General features: G+C 35.2%; 1 long non-coding RNA gene across 1 annotated transcript; it reads right to left on the bottom strand.

Moving 5' to 3' along the window:
* Nucleotides 1-7,409: 7,409 nt before the first annotated feature.
* LOC140856994 (uncharacterized) lies at nucleotides 7,410-10,006 on the bottom strand. Its single transcript, XR_012140488.1, has 3 exons — nucleotides 9,924-10,006; nucleotides 9,467-9,577; nucleotides 7,410-9,269 (listed from the first exon to the last, which is right to left on the bottom strand). It is a non-coding gene; the product is annotated as an uncharacterized lncRNA (long non-coding RNA).
* Nucleotides 10,007-16,920: the final 6,914 nt, after the last annotated feature.

Here is a 16,920-nt window from a genome sequence, read left to right as displayed (position 1 = left end):
AAGTACATTATTGTATCCTTGAGTTATTACAATGTGTCAGCCATATTGGCTTCTAGGACATACATCTAACAGTACAATCATGTACAACCTAGATGATTGCCTTTAGGACATATTTTTCAACAACTCTTACTTGGACTAAAGTCAATCAGATTAGTATCAAGTACCCATCTTTCATTTATGATCATCGAACTCCTTAGATCTGATTGTTCTAGTCAATAGGTCGGTCAAAATTTTCTTTCAGTCAATCTTCCTAAGGTTGACTTTATCTCGATCTTATTGAATAAGATGATAGCGATGTAGAAAGTGTTTGATTCTCAAATAGAATATCGATTCTTCTGCTTAAGCTATAGCTCTAGTACTATTATCAATACAAAAAGACTGGACTATCAACAAAATGTGCCACTCCAAGCTCACTAATGAACTTTCATAACCAAACAACTTCTTTACCAGCATCAAATATCACAAAAAACTTCATATTGCAAATAAAATTGGTTACTGAATACTGCATGAAATCTTTCTAGCATGTCACTTCTCTTTTTAGGGTAAAAACATAATCTGATACAACTTTGTCATTTCGGTTTGACTAAAAATTGGAATCAATATTTTATAGGTTTTAAGTCAGATTCTCTATAAATGAGTGATTAGTTCTTAGTATTTCATAAATACTTAAGGATGGTTCTCATAACCTTCTAAATTTTTATGGAAGCAGAGATGACAACCAAGCTTTTATTCTCTGTAATGTAGGGATGTCATTCTCGATTAAAATAATTTCATCCCAAATAATATAAAGAATACTAATATAGAACGATTAGCCTATTTATATATACAGGATTCTGCTTTATTCTCAATGAAGCCATATATTCAAAACATATGTTCCAACTCAAAGAAGCTTGATTCAATCCGAATGGATTTGAGGATTGTCAAAAAAAAAAAAATGTATCATCATAATCAACACTATAACTTTGATGAAATCTCTTGGCAACTAAACAAAATTAATAGGTCTCCACTTTTTCATCTGCACCTCTTATCCATCTAAAATCCACTTACACCCTATGAGTCATACCTTTTCAGGTGAATCAACAAATATCCATACATCATTGATCTTTATGGACTTCATTTCAGATTTAATGGCTCCAAGCCACTTCTCAAAGTTAGATCCCTGTATGGCATCTGTAAGAGAGATCAAATCTCTATTTCAAATTTAGAAACCGAAGTATCTGTTCGACTGACATGGTACTCTATGTATATACTTAAGGATGCCTTTACATCGGACTCTGGATTTGATCTAATCAAATCTGATTCTGTTGGTTTGTATCAGAGTTGATTTCTTTACCAATCAAGCTTCATCAAGCTTGCTCTTAATGACATCAGTTCCTTCACCAAGAAACTTCTTTTCCAAAAAGAATGCCTTAAGATTCATGAACATTTAATATCTATCAGAAAGGTAGAAGGAATATCTTTAAAATAATATTTATCAGATCAAGATTCAAATTAGTTAGTTTGTGAACATTTCACATAAGCTTGACACCCCAAATCCTAAGGTAAGATAGTATCGAATTATCTAAGTTCATATCTCATATGGAGATTTGGTGATCGATTTGCTCGAAATATTCTTGAGCACATATCAAGTAGTCTCCAAAATATAACCTTAGGCAGACAAGCAAACTCCACAGTGAATCGAACCATATCTAACAAAGTTTAATTCCTCCTTTCAGACATCCTCTTAAATAGTGGTGTCACAGGAGAGGTCCATTGAGAGAGAATTCAATTCTCTTCAAGATATGTCAAAAACTTATTGTAAAGATATTCACTTCATCGATCTAATCGATGAGTTCTAATACTCTTTGTAATTTATTTTTTTATCTCATTTCAAAATCGTTTGAACATTTTAATCGATTCGAACTGGTACTTCATAAGCAAAATACATCCATATCAAGATAGGTCATCAGAGATTTTAATGTAGTAAAGCCCTCCTCTAGCATTTATGTTCATGAGTGCAAATACATCAATATGTACCAAACTCAGAATGTCACTGGCTCATTCACTCATTCCAAGAAAGGATGACTAAGTCAACTATACCAAAGACAGGCTTCAGTGACATTATCTAATCTAAAGTGCTACTTAGATATGTACTTTACACTAACAGACTATGATACTGAGTTTATGTCATTTTAAATTGTCTACTCATTATTGTAGTATCATTCACAATGATATCATAATAATCATTCTTATTGACACCATCAATAAAATTGGATAATAGTGACAATCACTTAAAATGGCATCATCAGTATTGAAAACAAACTCGATGATTCCTAATGTTAAGACTGGAACAAACTTCTATCTCTTACATTTAGGAGTCTCTTGCTATTTTCAAACCTTCTACTATCCTGAAGTCTTTTGCAACTAATTGCAAATATGACTTGTACTATCGATATCCTATACCCAGGTAGTAGTATTAGCAATAGAGAAATTTCAAAGAGTTATCATATAACTATCTTGACTAGCAACCATTTACTGATTTCTCTTTTAAACCTGTTTGGATTAGCTTTAGACTCTTGATCAATTAGCTCAAAAACTATACTCAACTTCTGATACTGTCTATCAAAATTAGGTTCGATAACGTTGTCACTGTCTAACAGTGAATAGAGTGATAATTTTTTAGCCATTTTTAAAAAGAGAATAATTGACCTATTCGTATATGAACTATTTTAAGCATAAAGATTTGGACTTTAGTCTAAAGGTTCTCTCACTATTTTATACGAATTGGTAGCCTCTACTTTCAATCTGAGAAATTATTTTAATTTTTTAGTGGGTACTAAAATCTACACGGACGACATTCAGGTCCGAGTGTGGCTCGGCCAACTCTAGTGCATCCATGGTTAGGTTCTTAACTAATTATTTTTTTAAATAATTTCTAGCAATCATATTTTATCCCAGGTATCCCTTCAGCAGGCGTGTAGCACCTCCACTAAAAAATCTAGCTAGGTCCAACCATTAACATCACTACATCAAGTGCATCTAGCAAATGAATGCCCAGGCCGAGTGTGGCTCGACCAACTTGACCATTGATCTGAAGGACACAACAAGAGGGTCATATGATGAATAATAATTCTAATACAGAATAGACACCAGGTGCGTGCTACCTGCAATGCCTATTTAGAATATTGGATGCATTATCATACACCTTAATGGGAGGTTATGATCTACTTATCCCCATAACTAGCTTATTTTATAGACCTAATAATTTAGAAGATTTGGTTAATATATTTTAGAAGAAATTAGTTGATCTGTAAGTCATAAATCCTTCCATTGACTTCACCAAGTCATGTAAAGTATTAGAGACTAGTTGGTCCAACTGGCAAGTCGTAAATCTTCTCACTGACTTCACTAAGTCATGAGAAGGACTAGAGACAAGTTGGTCTAGGGCACCTAAATCAGTCATACTAATTAACCTTAATGACATAGGTCAACTCGAGTCATCCAGTAATCTAACAGTCTAATGACTCAGGCTCAATCATTGAGCCTCAATGAAGGTCCATTTGATTTAATCAAAGATATAGACTCGATCTTCTATAACTATCGTGTTTGATTTAGAGTATCCTTGACCTAATCAAAATCAACTATTGGATAGATTTGATCAACTACTCTTTTTAGTCTATTAAGTCTTTGATTCTAACCTTACATCTAACCTAATTAAAAAGACCTGATTTGAGTTAACCTTTGCCCCATATTTTATGCAATGTCATTAGACTTTAATCATAATTTTAGATCTAAAATATATTTTTGAATTCTTAATTAAGTATAGCATTAACATGGATTAAGATTATTAATTGAAACCATTTTAATTTTGTAAAATAATTTTACATCAATTTTTATGCAAAATTTTCTATTCTGAAAACTTAGTCGGCTCACCCCTGAACTGAGTCGCTTGCTTCAGTGGGTCGACTAAGTTTGATACTTGATCGATTAACTGATTATGAATAGTAACCATTACTGTTCGATCTAAGATAACTGGATTGGGTCAATTAGCACTGAGCTGACTAAACTAGGAGACTAGGTCGACTCAGTTCAAAACTGAGTTGGCTTAGTTGGCATGCCAACAGGTATCATATAGTTTCAGATCTAAAAATTCTAGCATAAAATAAAATAAAATCAATCATAATAAACTTTTAGATCATATCTAAATATTTTATGATTTTAATTTTTTTTTTAATGATTAAAATAATTTTAATCATACAGATTAAATGTTCTACTTTTTGTACAACTCATGCTTTATATCACAGACAATAATTCTTAGGATTTCAACATCTAGAGTTTTACAGAAAAGCAAGTTCTTCCTTTTGTATTCTTCTTCATGGGATTAAATCACATGGTACTCCTACACATCATAAAAGTACCCTATCAAATAGAAAGAGAGGGCCTTTATACCCTTTTTGCCCCTATGATCAAACGGTCTGGTGATCATTCCAATCCAAGTACTTGCTAATCGCATCATCTAATCTACTCACATATCATATAAGTAAAAATTTAGATCTAATCTAAATTATATTAGATCTAATTTTTATATTAGATCATATCTAAAGTCAGATCATAACACATCTCATGCATTACTAAATCTAGATTTCAACTCTACATGCATATATATTCGTGTTATAATGAACCTTCGCTCTGATACTAGTTGAAGGGAAGCGTGACGGTTTTATGTATATATTTTTAAAATTTTATAGTAAAATATACATAGATTAAATAATTTAATCTACAATACATGCATAGATCAAATCTAAAACTATCATACAGGATCTATGACATAAACTAATATATATGTACGTAAATCTAAAATCTAAAATTCAGCAAACATAGATCGCATCTATATCAAATTAGATCATATCTAAATTATAAATTAAGTTCAAAACTCTATACTTGAGTATGAGTAACAAATTATCATATCTAAAATCTATGATAGTTGGTTCTTCATGATGCTCAGCAGCCGTACACACGTCCGATCTCTACGGATATCTACATGAAGCCCTTATGCTGATCGATCTTTTTAGGAGTGCTAGCTCGTGAAGATACCATGCTGTTGACTGATCTAAGAAGAATATGAAAAAGATGAAGAATAAGGAGATCTTTTTCTTTTTTTTTAGGATCTACACATCAAATCTCTATGATAGAGATCAAGAAAAGAATCTTTTCTTCTCAATTCTCCCACGCATAAGAGAGAACCTTTCTCTTTTTTTTTTCATGCCTTCAAGAAGAACTTTTCTTCTCTAATTTTTTATAATAAAAATTAAATCTAATCTAATTTCATATATAAAAAATAACATAAATTTTTATACTATAGAAAAATCAAAAAAAAAGATCCAAAAGAAGAATCATTCTTTTTTTTTCTTCTTCCTTCTCTCCTTGATCTAGAGCTCTAGAAAGCTCCAAACATCCAACTAGATTTTTTTAATAATTTTTTTTTAAATTTTTATATTAAAAATTAGATTTAATCTAATTTTTATACTAGAAAAAAATAAAAAAAATTTGAGAGAAGGACTCCTTCTCCAAGGCTGCACACTAGAAAGAAGACCTTTCTTCTTCCTTCTCTTCCTCTTGTTGGGAAGAACTTTTCTTCTTTAATTTTTTAATATAAAACTAGTAGAGAACTCTCTCTTTTATGCTTAAGAATTAGCAAGTGAAGCTCCACAAAATTCCTTCAAAAAGGGGATGGAGAAGAAAGCTTGGCGTGTGGGATATGGGGCATCCAACTCTTGGATGCCCCTTCCTTTCTTTTTGATGACATGAAGAGGGGGAACGGCATATTTTCTCATGAAAACACAAGAGGGGCACACATCTGATTTTGGGGCATGGGTTCTCATGGTAAAAAGAGATGTGACATAGAGAAAACCTTAAGTTGATGGGGTTTTGAGTTGGTTAAGTCCTATTCCAAATAGGACTCATGATTCTTGGTCAAACTCTAACTAATTGTAGGACCAATCTTAACCAATTTAAAAATTAGTTATAACAAACAAACTAATTAAGTCCTAACCCAATTATAAAACTAATTAGGCTCCAATCCAATTAGAGAATTAGTTAGATTAAGACCCCATCTGTGGGAAGTATTTTTTATTCAATAGAGATTGATCCAATCAAGCCTATTATCCAATAGAGTTTGATCTATTCAAACCTAAATCAAATTAAATTGAATCTTATAAAATTTAAAATTTAATTTGCATCCTTAAGATTAATTGGAACAAGCTCTGTTATCCATTAGGACTGCATCCAATCAATCCAAAGCAAACCTAATTGAATCTAATTCAATTAGATCTGATCCAATTTTTATTGCTCAATCAAATTGAGCCAATTAACAATCATATTGTTGATTAATTATTTCTCTAATTTATCAACCATTAGTAAATATTCTATTGCAATCTTTGTATAAGATTAATCATCAATCACATTGATAATTAAATCCTTCAATGATTCATAATCGTCGATTAGCCACTTGATCAGACAGGTACTTCTATGTGTGTGACCCCATAGGTTCGAGCCTAAGTCGGTAGCATAAGAATAATTTTTATACCAATTGATGTAACCATCTAGCAATGGGACCCGATATCCGGATAGACCGAATGTATGCCCAGCAATACTCTAGAACCTACGTGGATGTGTTACAGTATAATTCATTCCTTTAACTCTTGATGCTCAAGAATGACTTAGGGTTCAATTGTTAACCCAGGATAAGTGATCCATATTGTGTCTCAATCTTAAAAATTCTATGGCTCCTCACTAGGACTACTTTGATCAAAGTTTTACTAAATTGAAATACAGTGATGCATCATCTCCAATTTTACTTGGATCAGTCAATCTCATCTTGACTCGCACTCAGACTTCACAAGTACTTGACGATATCTAAAAATCTTCTATCACCGAATTAGAAATTTGGATAGTCCGACACCAAAGCACAGTGAGTTGCTTATAAGTCACTGAGCTTGAGGCAATCTCAGGTTAGAGGGATATTTATACCCATATCCCACAGGGCAACCTTTGACAGTAGAGTGCTCCAAAATTGATCACGCTTAGTGAAACGTACTCCTACATTTCACCAATATGCCATACCCGTGTCACCACACGTCTTGGTTAAGAGGACAACCAACTAATATGGCACACAACAACTTACACTCGATACAATTATCGTCTTTGTAATAATTATATCATTTGGTTGCAAGCAGGATTTAAGAACCATACGATAAATCTTCTTTTATCATTTTGAAAGTAGCTCTAAGGACTTCAATATAATATATGAGTTCTATTTAAGAAGATGTATTTCTTATGATGAACCTACCAGATAATATTTATCATTTTATAATGCATATATATGTATGGAGCACAATCATCTATAACTTAGATGATTAGCTTTAGGACATATTTTTCAACAAAGGAGAGGTTCCTTTTCATCTCTTTCCCTTCAATTGAGGACTGAGGATTCTCCTTTTGGGTTTGACCTAGGAGATCAGTCCTCCAAGCTCTAGCTTTAGGAGATGAGGAATTTTGATGCTTCAAGACCTTGAGTGGGTATAAAATTCCATCATTGAAGGAGCTGTTGTCGAAACAGATGCTCTTCAACATCGAACTTGATCGAGCCAACTCTCAAGGTAAGTGTCAGATTTTTTTAGTTAGTTTTTTTTTGAAAATTGACTTACTTCGATTTGATGCAGACATGAGGCCAGAAGAGATCGAAAAGATGAGGAAGGCATCTCAAAAAAGGAAGAAGACCTTGGGTGCTCTTGAGGTTCAGCAAAAGCGGCAACAAGGTGATGCTTCCAAGAGTAGGGCTGATCCTGGTCAAACATCAGGATAGTAAGCTAATGGGAGCTCATCGGTTCTAGCTGAGGTAGTACTCATCTGGCCAATTCAAGCTCATGCACCGAGGATCACACTATCATGTCGATTTTCACTGCCTACCCTTTAAGTGATAGGGGGGCCTCATTACTCGCCTATCTGAGCCATAATGGCAAGCTCGGAACAGACCCCTGCTTTGGTTAAGGGGTTGGTTATCTCTTCAGTCCGACTATCCGATTCTGCCCTAAAGAATTGGAGAGTCATTCATGACATAGTTCATGGATTTCTCCTATCTACTGACACTAAGAAGTCGGAGGAGTCGGGCTTTAGCTTCTAACAACATGATGCTTTGGAATCCTACATCTAAGTTGTGCTTCATCTTCCCTTCTTCATTGCTTTTTGTTGTATTTGCGAACTGGCTAACCTTTTCTTTTTTGTAGCTTGGCCACCATCTGATGAATTTTTTGCAAGCAGCCAAGTCATCAAGGTTGGAAGTCACTGAGGCCCTTTGTAGGGTTGAGGCAGTGGAGAGGAAGGTTCCAAAGCTGAGGAAGCTAAGAAGAAAGCTTGGTCTAAGGTAGAAGAGGCTGAACAAAGGGCCCGATCTGACGTCGAGGCTGAGCAAAAGGCCTATTCTGAGATCGAGGCCAAATTGAAACACCTAAGGGAGGTGCTAGAAAATGTTGAGATAGAACTTGTCTCGAAGAAAAAGAGGTGATGTGTGGCTCATGAGAAGATCACCTAGATCGAGAAGAAGGCTGGGGGCAGGCCGTCGAAGTAGCTCATCACGGTGGAGGCTTTCCGCACCTCAGAAGAGTTTGTTGAAGAAGGTAAACTTTGCTAATAGAAGCCTTCACTGTCAAGCAAGAAGTATGTTGCTAGAAGGTGGCCAGCAATTTTTGCAAGCTAGACCTATCTTTCTTGAATGAGGAGGACAACGAGGTTGCCGAAGACCAACTTCAGCTGGAGCTTGTGGCTACCGAGGAGACTACCGAACCCATCACTAATCCAACTGCAGAGCCCCCAACCAAACTTGGTCCCAAGGTTGCTACTAATGCCTCTACCGAGGATAGACTCTTGTATATCTTTTCTTTTGATTGATATAAAGTTGTAATGAAACCTTTTGTTAACGAAAAAATTTACCTTCCTTGTTCAGAATCTTCTTTTCCTTTTGTCTTTCTTGTCACTTACTTTCTATTTCATACAGCCAACATCTTATCCATTCTGTGAATGCATAATCTGCCATGATCGAGTTGAGGCCTTGCTGAAGGGTAGGGTTTAAGCTGTTGGTGTTTAGGTGATGGTTACCAACGATGAAGTGGCTGAGGAGTCAGATTAGCTTATGGATGAACTTAACACTTGCATAGAACAAATGACCTCCCTTGAGCATATGATTGAGTTTGAGAATTTGGTAGTGGAGAAAATTAGGAAGGAGAAAGTAGTATCTGTTGGAGTTTCATAGTTTCATACATGCAAAATTTTTTTCAAAACGAGTATGCAGTGGAATTTAAAATTTCAGATTAAATCTAATTTAATCTAAGCATACATAAGATCAAATCTTAAAATCATAAACAGGATCGACATATGTGAGATAGGATTCAGATACAGAAATCAAATAGAAAAAAATAAATAGAGAACATACCTTGGCATGGATCAATCTTCACCGTGAACTGATGATCATGGATGTCTTTCGAAGGTCCCTTGTAACCGCACAAGTGTCTGACCTCTACGGGTATCCACATGAGATTCTGATCTGATAAAAAATTTTTTGATCTCATCAGGGTACTAGCTCCTTTGTAGAGATCACATCTTGATGGTTAAAAACCTTCTTTTCTCTCAAGACAATCTTAGAGAAGAAGAAGAACATAGGAGGATGTTGATCTCTACGCTAGAGATCATGAGAAGAATCCTTTCTTCTCTTTTCTTCCTAAAATCTATGCACCAAATCTCTACAATAGAGATGTAAAAATTTTTGTCCAATTTTTAGACAAAGAGAAGAGGAGAAACCCATGTCTAAATATGGACAAAGGATGAGAGAAGGTGTCCTAACAACCAACCTTTGGTTGTTTGTAATAAAGAAGAGATAAGTGCAACCTTACCTCACGCCATGGAGCAATTCACCGTGCCCTCTCCTCTTGTTTTTCTCCACACACTCTCCCTTAGTTTGGGTGTCCAAAATCTGATCTCTATCAGCCATCTAATGCCTCATATGGTCCATGGTTTAAATAGGTGAAGGGATAAGGTTTTTGGATAGGAAATAAGAGTCCAAGTAGCCTTGGACTCTCTCTTTATTATGCTGCCCACCCCTTCTCATATTAGTGCCCAGGTTTCATATGGAAAAGAGAGAATTAAGAAAGGTTACTACATGCTAAAAATTCACACAAAACTTCTCCTCTTGGGCATCCAAAAACTGGTTGGCTTGGGGCTTTCTTATGCGCATAGAGAGGAGTTTTAAGAACAAGGGACTCTTCTTTAAAGTGGCTGATTTAAACCAATTTAAATCCTAACTAATCCTAATCATATTAATAACTGATTAGACCTAAATAGAAAAAATTTAAATCTGATTTGAAACTCAAACTATTTAGATTAGATGTCATCTAATTAGAGAAGGAGTCCTAGTCCTTTTGGACTCTTTTTTGGTGCTTGAGTCAAACTCAATTTAATCCTAATCCAATTAGGATTTGGTGCACCCAAGAATATGAGAATTCCTAATCCAAATAGAAACTCATATATTCTTATTTAGATCCTAGTCTAATTAGAAATTGAGTCAAACTCAAATCCTAATTCAATAGAGACTTATCCTCTGATCCAATTTGGTTATCTTATTCATGGAAAAAGTTTAGGGTTTCATGCATGAATTTCAAAACATTTTTGAAATGTAACGCAGTAGAATATGTAAATTAAATAATTTAATCTATAAATACATGTAATCAGATTACTAAACCCTACAACTAGGACCTATAATATGTCATATTGCATTTATAAGTTAGAAAATAAAAGCTTTGGTATTGATCAAATCAATACCCTAGATCTAAAATAGTTTTAGATCTAAAACCTAGATCACATCTAGGTAAGAGAAGAGATCAGATCTCTTACCTTTGCATGAGTCGAGAACTCTGTAGTTAATTTTTTTTATTATCTTTGGAGCCGCACATACGTCCGGCCTCTACAGGAGATCCACACGAGACTGCAACAAAATCGAAGGTTCGTCGAACGAAGATCCGCTCGAAGTGCTAGCTTCTTGCAGATCCCTCCGGATGGTTAATCTAAAAATATTCTTCAGATCTCTTGAACATTTCAAGAGATGAAGAATATGAAGAGGAATGAGGGAGAAGTCAAACCCTTATACCTCCCTAAAATCAGAAATAATATATAATAGAAAAGGTCCTAAGAGAAGACAGATCTTCTCTTTCAGGACATCAACGATTGATGTCCTGAGAACATCTCTATGCTAGGACATGAGGAGACCTTCTCCTCTAGATATTTCTCAAACCTCCAGATCTTATGTTATCTGATTTTTCTCATAAAAAAATCTCATGATTGATGGAGAAGAAGGGTACTAAGAAACCTTAAGAGATGACCTTCTTTTCTTCTTCTTCTCTCATCAGGACATGATCAGATCATGTCCAAAATTAGATCACCATGCCCCAACTCATTAGAGCATAGATCCACCCTACCATCCCTCTTTCTCTCTCAAATTTTTATCACATAAAAATCATAAAAATAAAGAGAAAATAAACTGAAAGAAAAATAATAAGAAAAGACAATCTTCTCTCTTACCTTTTGTCTCTACAAGATATCAACTTTTGATGTCTTGATAAAAGACTCTCCTCCAAAGAAACTGGCACCTCAAAACACCCATGCCATCCTCTTTCTTCTCTACTTTTTCTATGGAAAAATTACAGATTTCTGACTCCCACCTACTATCATATAGGAGGCACCACTAGATAAGGTAGACTAGGTCAAATGACCTAGTCAAACAAGGAAACCATGGGGTGTCCAACTCTTGGATGCCCCTTCCCTTATTATCTGCATGGAGATCAGGAAACTGATACGTAGTCATTGATAGCACTAAAAATAACTCTACTCACTACGTAGGTAGGATGAGTCGAGATCGTATCCTCAGGGACCTTGGGCTAAGTTTAGATTACAAAATAAAAGAAAGAAGCATTGTTTTGATTTAGAAAATAAATTATTTTAAAGTTGATGTAATTAGAAAATAAAGAGCTCGGGAGTTTTGAATTAATTTGCACTAACAGAGTTGTATCTCTTTTTTAATTAAATAGATGTGATTAATTTTAGAAAAAATATCTATCTTTCCTCGGTACACCCCGTATCCGTAGATCACGACGTGTCTCCGAAAAGTACTAGGTAAACAACTCTTCTTTCCTCGGCACGCCCCGTACCCATAGATCACGGTGCATCTCCAAAAAGTAAAAGTTGTTCCTAATATTAATCTAACAGGAAAGCATAAATAAAAGTATATGAAAGAGAGCAAATAAAGAACTCATGATGATTTAAATAAAAAGCATAATCTTTATTGCATATAAAGAAATACAAGAAAGTTTAGAACAATAAACCATCTCTGTGTCATTACAAAATTTCTTCTCCACTTCCGAAACTGCTAGCCTAGCTACTTATGGAGTAGTCCCTTTCTATTCCTCTATGTAAGGCTCTAGAAGAATTTCTGGGCTCCCCCTCCAATGGGAGTACAAAAGCCTTTTTATAGGTGTTAGGAGGGAGGAGTTTTACATGATTTTTCGATGTGGGACTAAAGAAAATGCTAAGGACTAAAAGATGGATGGATGAGATGGAAAGATCACAAACAGATAAAGAAAATATAAATTCTTTTTCTTGAAGTATTTTCAAATATCATATTTTTTTTCTTTTAATAAGCATTTGTTCGTCACTATGTCCACAGCATCAAATTCCCCACGAACCTGCCTGCCTCACGCCCGCACCCACGCCCACACCCGTTGCCTCGCCCGCGTTGCTTCCGCATCGCGCTCGCGTGAGCCTTCTCGCACTCACGCACGCGTTAACACTTCAAAAAGAAACTTTTTTATTCCAAAAAGAAACTTTTGTTTCTTTACAATTACATCTATATCCTTTTGGATTCTTTGCATAGTATCTTCATTTTTTATAATACCATATGCATCCTTCTTTTATTTTAATTTTATTTTTAGTCTAATTTTTTTCAAACTTGAATCTTTTTAATCTATGAATCAGACTCTTTGTATCGGCGATCATCTTTCCTGTAAAACACAAAAAGAAGTATCAAATTTTTAATAAATAAAATAAATTAAATATAATTTTTTGCTTTAAATGACTTAAATTAAGTGTTTATCACACCCCCCAACTTGAATTTTGCTCGTCCTTGAGTAAAATAGATATATCAGTGTTGTGTACCGACTCGACCTTGATTAAAAAGTTAGATTAGGCATCCCAAAAGGTAGATAATACCTGGTCAGACCATTAAAGAAATACTTCATTGGATTATCAATTTGACCCAATTAGTGGTTGAGTATTAACTAAAAAATTTCAAGAGCTTTTCTTTCACCAACTCCCCACTTTACTCTTTAAATCCTCTAACTTAATATGAGAGGGGTTTATTATCTTCTTGCAATTTAGTCCCCTTATTATCCACTTTTTTTTTTTTAACATTGCCCACCTTTTACGCGAACCACAACACTTACTTAGGCGAAGGGGCCCAGTTACTCAGTAGGAAACTAATATTTTTTTTTAAATAAAAAATATATTTTAAGGAAAATTTTTTCATACCTCGACCTTTCCACCCAATCTCTCATGAAGCAGATTCTTTATTGAGATCAGTAAGAAGAGGATTGTAGAATCACTCTTAAAATTTGGTCTAGTCTAAACTCTACCATTCATTAGGTTTTCTTAATAATTTATTCCTCAGTATCTCTAAAATTATCTTGACCGTTAATCATTCATTTATTAGGATGCCTAATTGACTCTTAATCAAAATAAAATTTGGATACACAAAATTAATTATTTCTGACCATACTCAAGGATTTGATTAATTTTCATTTCCTTCCCCCCCCAACTTAATCTACATTGTCCTCAACAGAGTAGGAAAGCAAAGAAAATAAAAGGAGAGAGTGCACCTGGGATAATTTTGCTTCGAAAGTTGAAGATAGCTTCATTGATTAATAGGCTCTTGTTCTAAATTCCTGTAGTTGTAGTAAAGTAAAAAAAAAAATATGAAATCATTAGGTTGCCTCCCAACAAGTGCTAAGTTTTACGTCTTCAACCAGACTGAATTGAGTACTATGGCGGTATTGGATCCACTAAATCAACAGATTCAATTAATTCTTCATCACTAATTCCATCTATGTAAGGTTTCAATCGTTGACCGTTCACTTTAAAAGTGTTTCCCTATTTAGAATTTTTGAGTTCTATAGCTCCATGAGGAAATACCTGAGTTACAATGAAAGGTCTGTCCCAACGTGAGCGATGTTTTCCAGGAAACAGATGCAACCTAGAATTGAAGAGCCAAACTTTTTGATTGGGCTCGAACATTTTTCGTGCAATGAATTTATCATGGTACGCTTTAGTTCGAGCCTTATAAATTCTGGCACTCTCATACGCTTCATTGCGTAGCTCTTCAAGTTCATTTAATTGAAGTCTCCTATTTGAACCTGCATTTTTTATATCAAAGTTAAATTGCCGTATGGCCCAAAATGCACGATGTTCCAATTCCACCTGCAGATGACAAGCTTTTTCAAATACAAGTCGATAAGGAGATATTCCTATGGGTGTTTTAAAAGTAGTACGGTAAGCCCATAATGCATCATCTAAGCGTGCTGACTAGTCTTTTCTATCGGGTCTTACCATTTTTTCAAGAATATGCTTGATCTCCCTATTGGAGACCTCAACTTGGCCACTTGTCTAGGGGTGATAAGGTGTGGCAACTTTATGAGTTATTCCATATTTTTTCATTAGCATGTCGAAGTGCTTATTTGTGAAGTGTGTACCCCCATCGCTAATTATGGCTCTTGGGCATCCAAATCGACTAAAGATGTTATGTTGAATGAACTTGATCATGATTTTGTGATCATTGGCTTGGGTTGCCATAGCCTCTACCCATTTTGATACGTAGTCCACTGCTACCAAAATATACTCGAATCCAAATGAGGGAAAGGATCCCATGAAATCAATTCTCCAAACATCAAAAATTTCTACTACAAGTATAGGGGATAGGGGCATCATATCTTTTCTCGAAATATTTCCTGTTTGCTGGCATCGCAGGCAATTATGACTGAATTCATGTGCATCTTTGAATAGTGTCGGCCAATAAAACCCACTCTGCAGCACTTTTGCTGTAGTTTTTCTTCCACTAAAATGTCCCCCACATGCCGAAGAATGGCAAAAAGTGAGAATGCTTTGGAATTCACTCTCGGGGATAAAACGACGAATAACTTGGTCAGGACAGTATTTGAATAGTTTAGATTCTTCCCAGAAATAATATTTAATTTGTAAAAAAAATCGATCCTTTTCTTGTTTTGTCCAGTGAGAAGGTACTTGTCCTGTTGCCAAGTAATTGACAATATGGGCAAACCATGGAGGACGGCTAGAGGAGATTGCGAAAAGTTATTCATCAGGAAATTTCTCTTTGACCTCATCTATGCCTATCGTGTATTCAACTAAGATCCTGGAGATGTGATCAGCTACAACATTCTCGGAACCCTTCTTATCTTAGATTTCCAGATCAAATTCTTGTAAAAGAAGGATCCATCTGATCAAACGCGATTTAGTATCTTTCTTTGAGAGGAGATGTTTCAGAGCCGCATGATCAGAGTAAACTAGAACCTTAGACCCTAACAGATATGAGCAAAATTTTTCAAGGGCAAATACTACTGCTAGTAGCTCTTTTTCTGTTGTAGTGTAGTTTAATTGGGCATCGGAAAGAGTCTTGCTAGCATAATAGATCACATGTGGCTCCTTATTGATTTTTTGGCCTAAGACGGCACCTATTGCAAAGTCAGAGGCATCACACATAATCTCAAATGGAATGGACCAGTCAGGAGTTTTATTATAGGTGCTGTTGTCAGGACTGTTCGTAATATGTTGAACGCTTTCAAACAGTCTTCGTCAAAGACAAATGGTGTATCCTTGGCCAACAGATTACACAAGGGTCTTGAAATCTTGCTAAAGTCTTTGATGAAGCATCTATAAAATCCGGCATGACCTAAGAAGGATCGTATTTGTTGGACCAAAGTAGGGGGTGGTAGTTTTGAAATGACCTCAACTTTGGCTTTATCTACCTTGATCCCTCTTTCAGAAATAATATGTCCTAATACAATTTCTTTCCGCACCATGAAATGTTTCTTTTCCCAACTTAGGACAAGATTTGTCTCCATACACCATTTAAGAACTTTGGAAAGATTATGGAGACAATCCTCAAAGGTGGTTCCAAACATAGAAAAATCATCCATAAAAACTTCAAGATATTTGTCCACCATATCCGAAAAAATGGCCAGTATACACCATTGAAATGTAGTGGGTGCATTGCAGAGCCCGAATGGCATACATCGAAAAGCGAAGGTGCCATAGGGGCAGGTGAAGGTAGTCTTTTCTTGATCATCCAGAAATACAGGTACTTGATTATACCCTGAATAACCATCAAGAAAATAGAAGAAACTTTGTCCTGCTAACCGTTCTAAGATTTGATCGATGAAGGGCAATGGAAAATGGTCCTTCCTAGTAACGGCATTCAGTTTTCTATAATCTATGCATACTCGCCATCCAGATGATATGCGAGTGGGAAGCAGTTTACCTTCTTCATTCTTAACCATAGTAATACCTGATTTCTTAGGTACTACTTGAGTGAGACTGACCCATTTACTATCGGATATGGGGTAGATGATTCCAGCATCTAACCACTTTACCACCTCTTTCTTTACTACTTCACGCATGTTTGGGTTCAATCTCCTCTGCATATCTCGATGGGGTTTGGCATTTGTCTCAAAATGAATATGGTGCATGCAAATGGAGGGGTCAATTCTTTTTAAATCGTAATGGACCAACCAATAGCCTCTTTGTGTTCCTTCAAAATACCAACCAATTGTGCTT

Source organism: Elaeis guineensis, chromosome 4 (genome assembly GCF_000442705.2).
Source record: "Elaeis guineensis isolate ETL-2024a chromosome 4, EG11, whole genome shotgun sequence".
NCBI classification, from domain to species: Eukaryota; Viridiplantae; Streptophyta; class Magnoliopsida; order Arecales; family Arecaceae; genus Elaeis; species Elaeis guineensis.
This window is presented reverse-complemented; position numbering and strand designations above follow the sequence as displayed.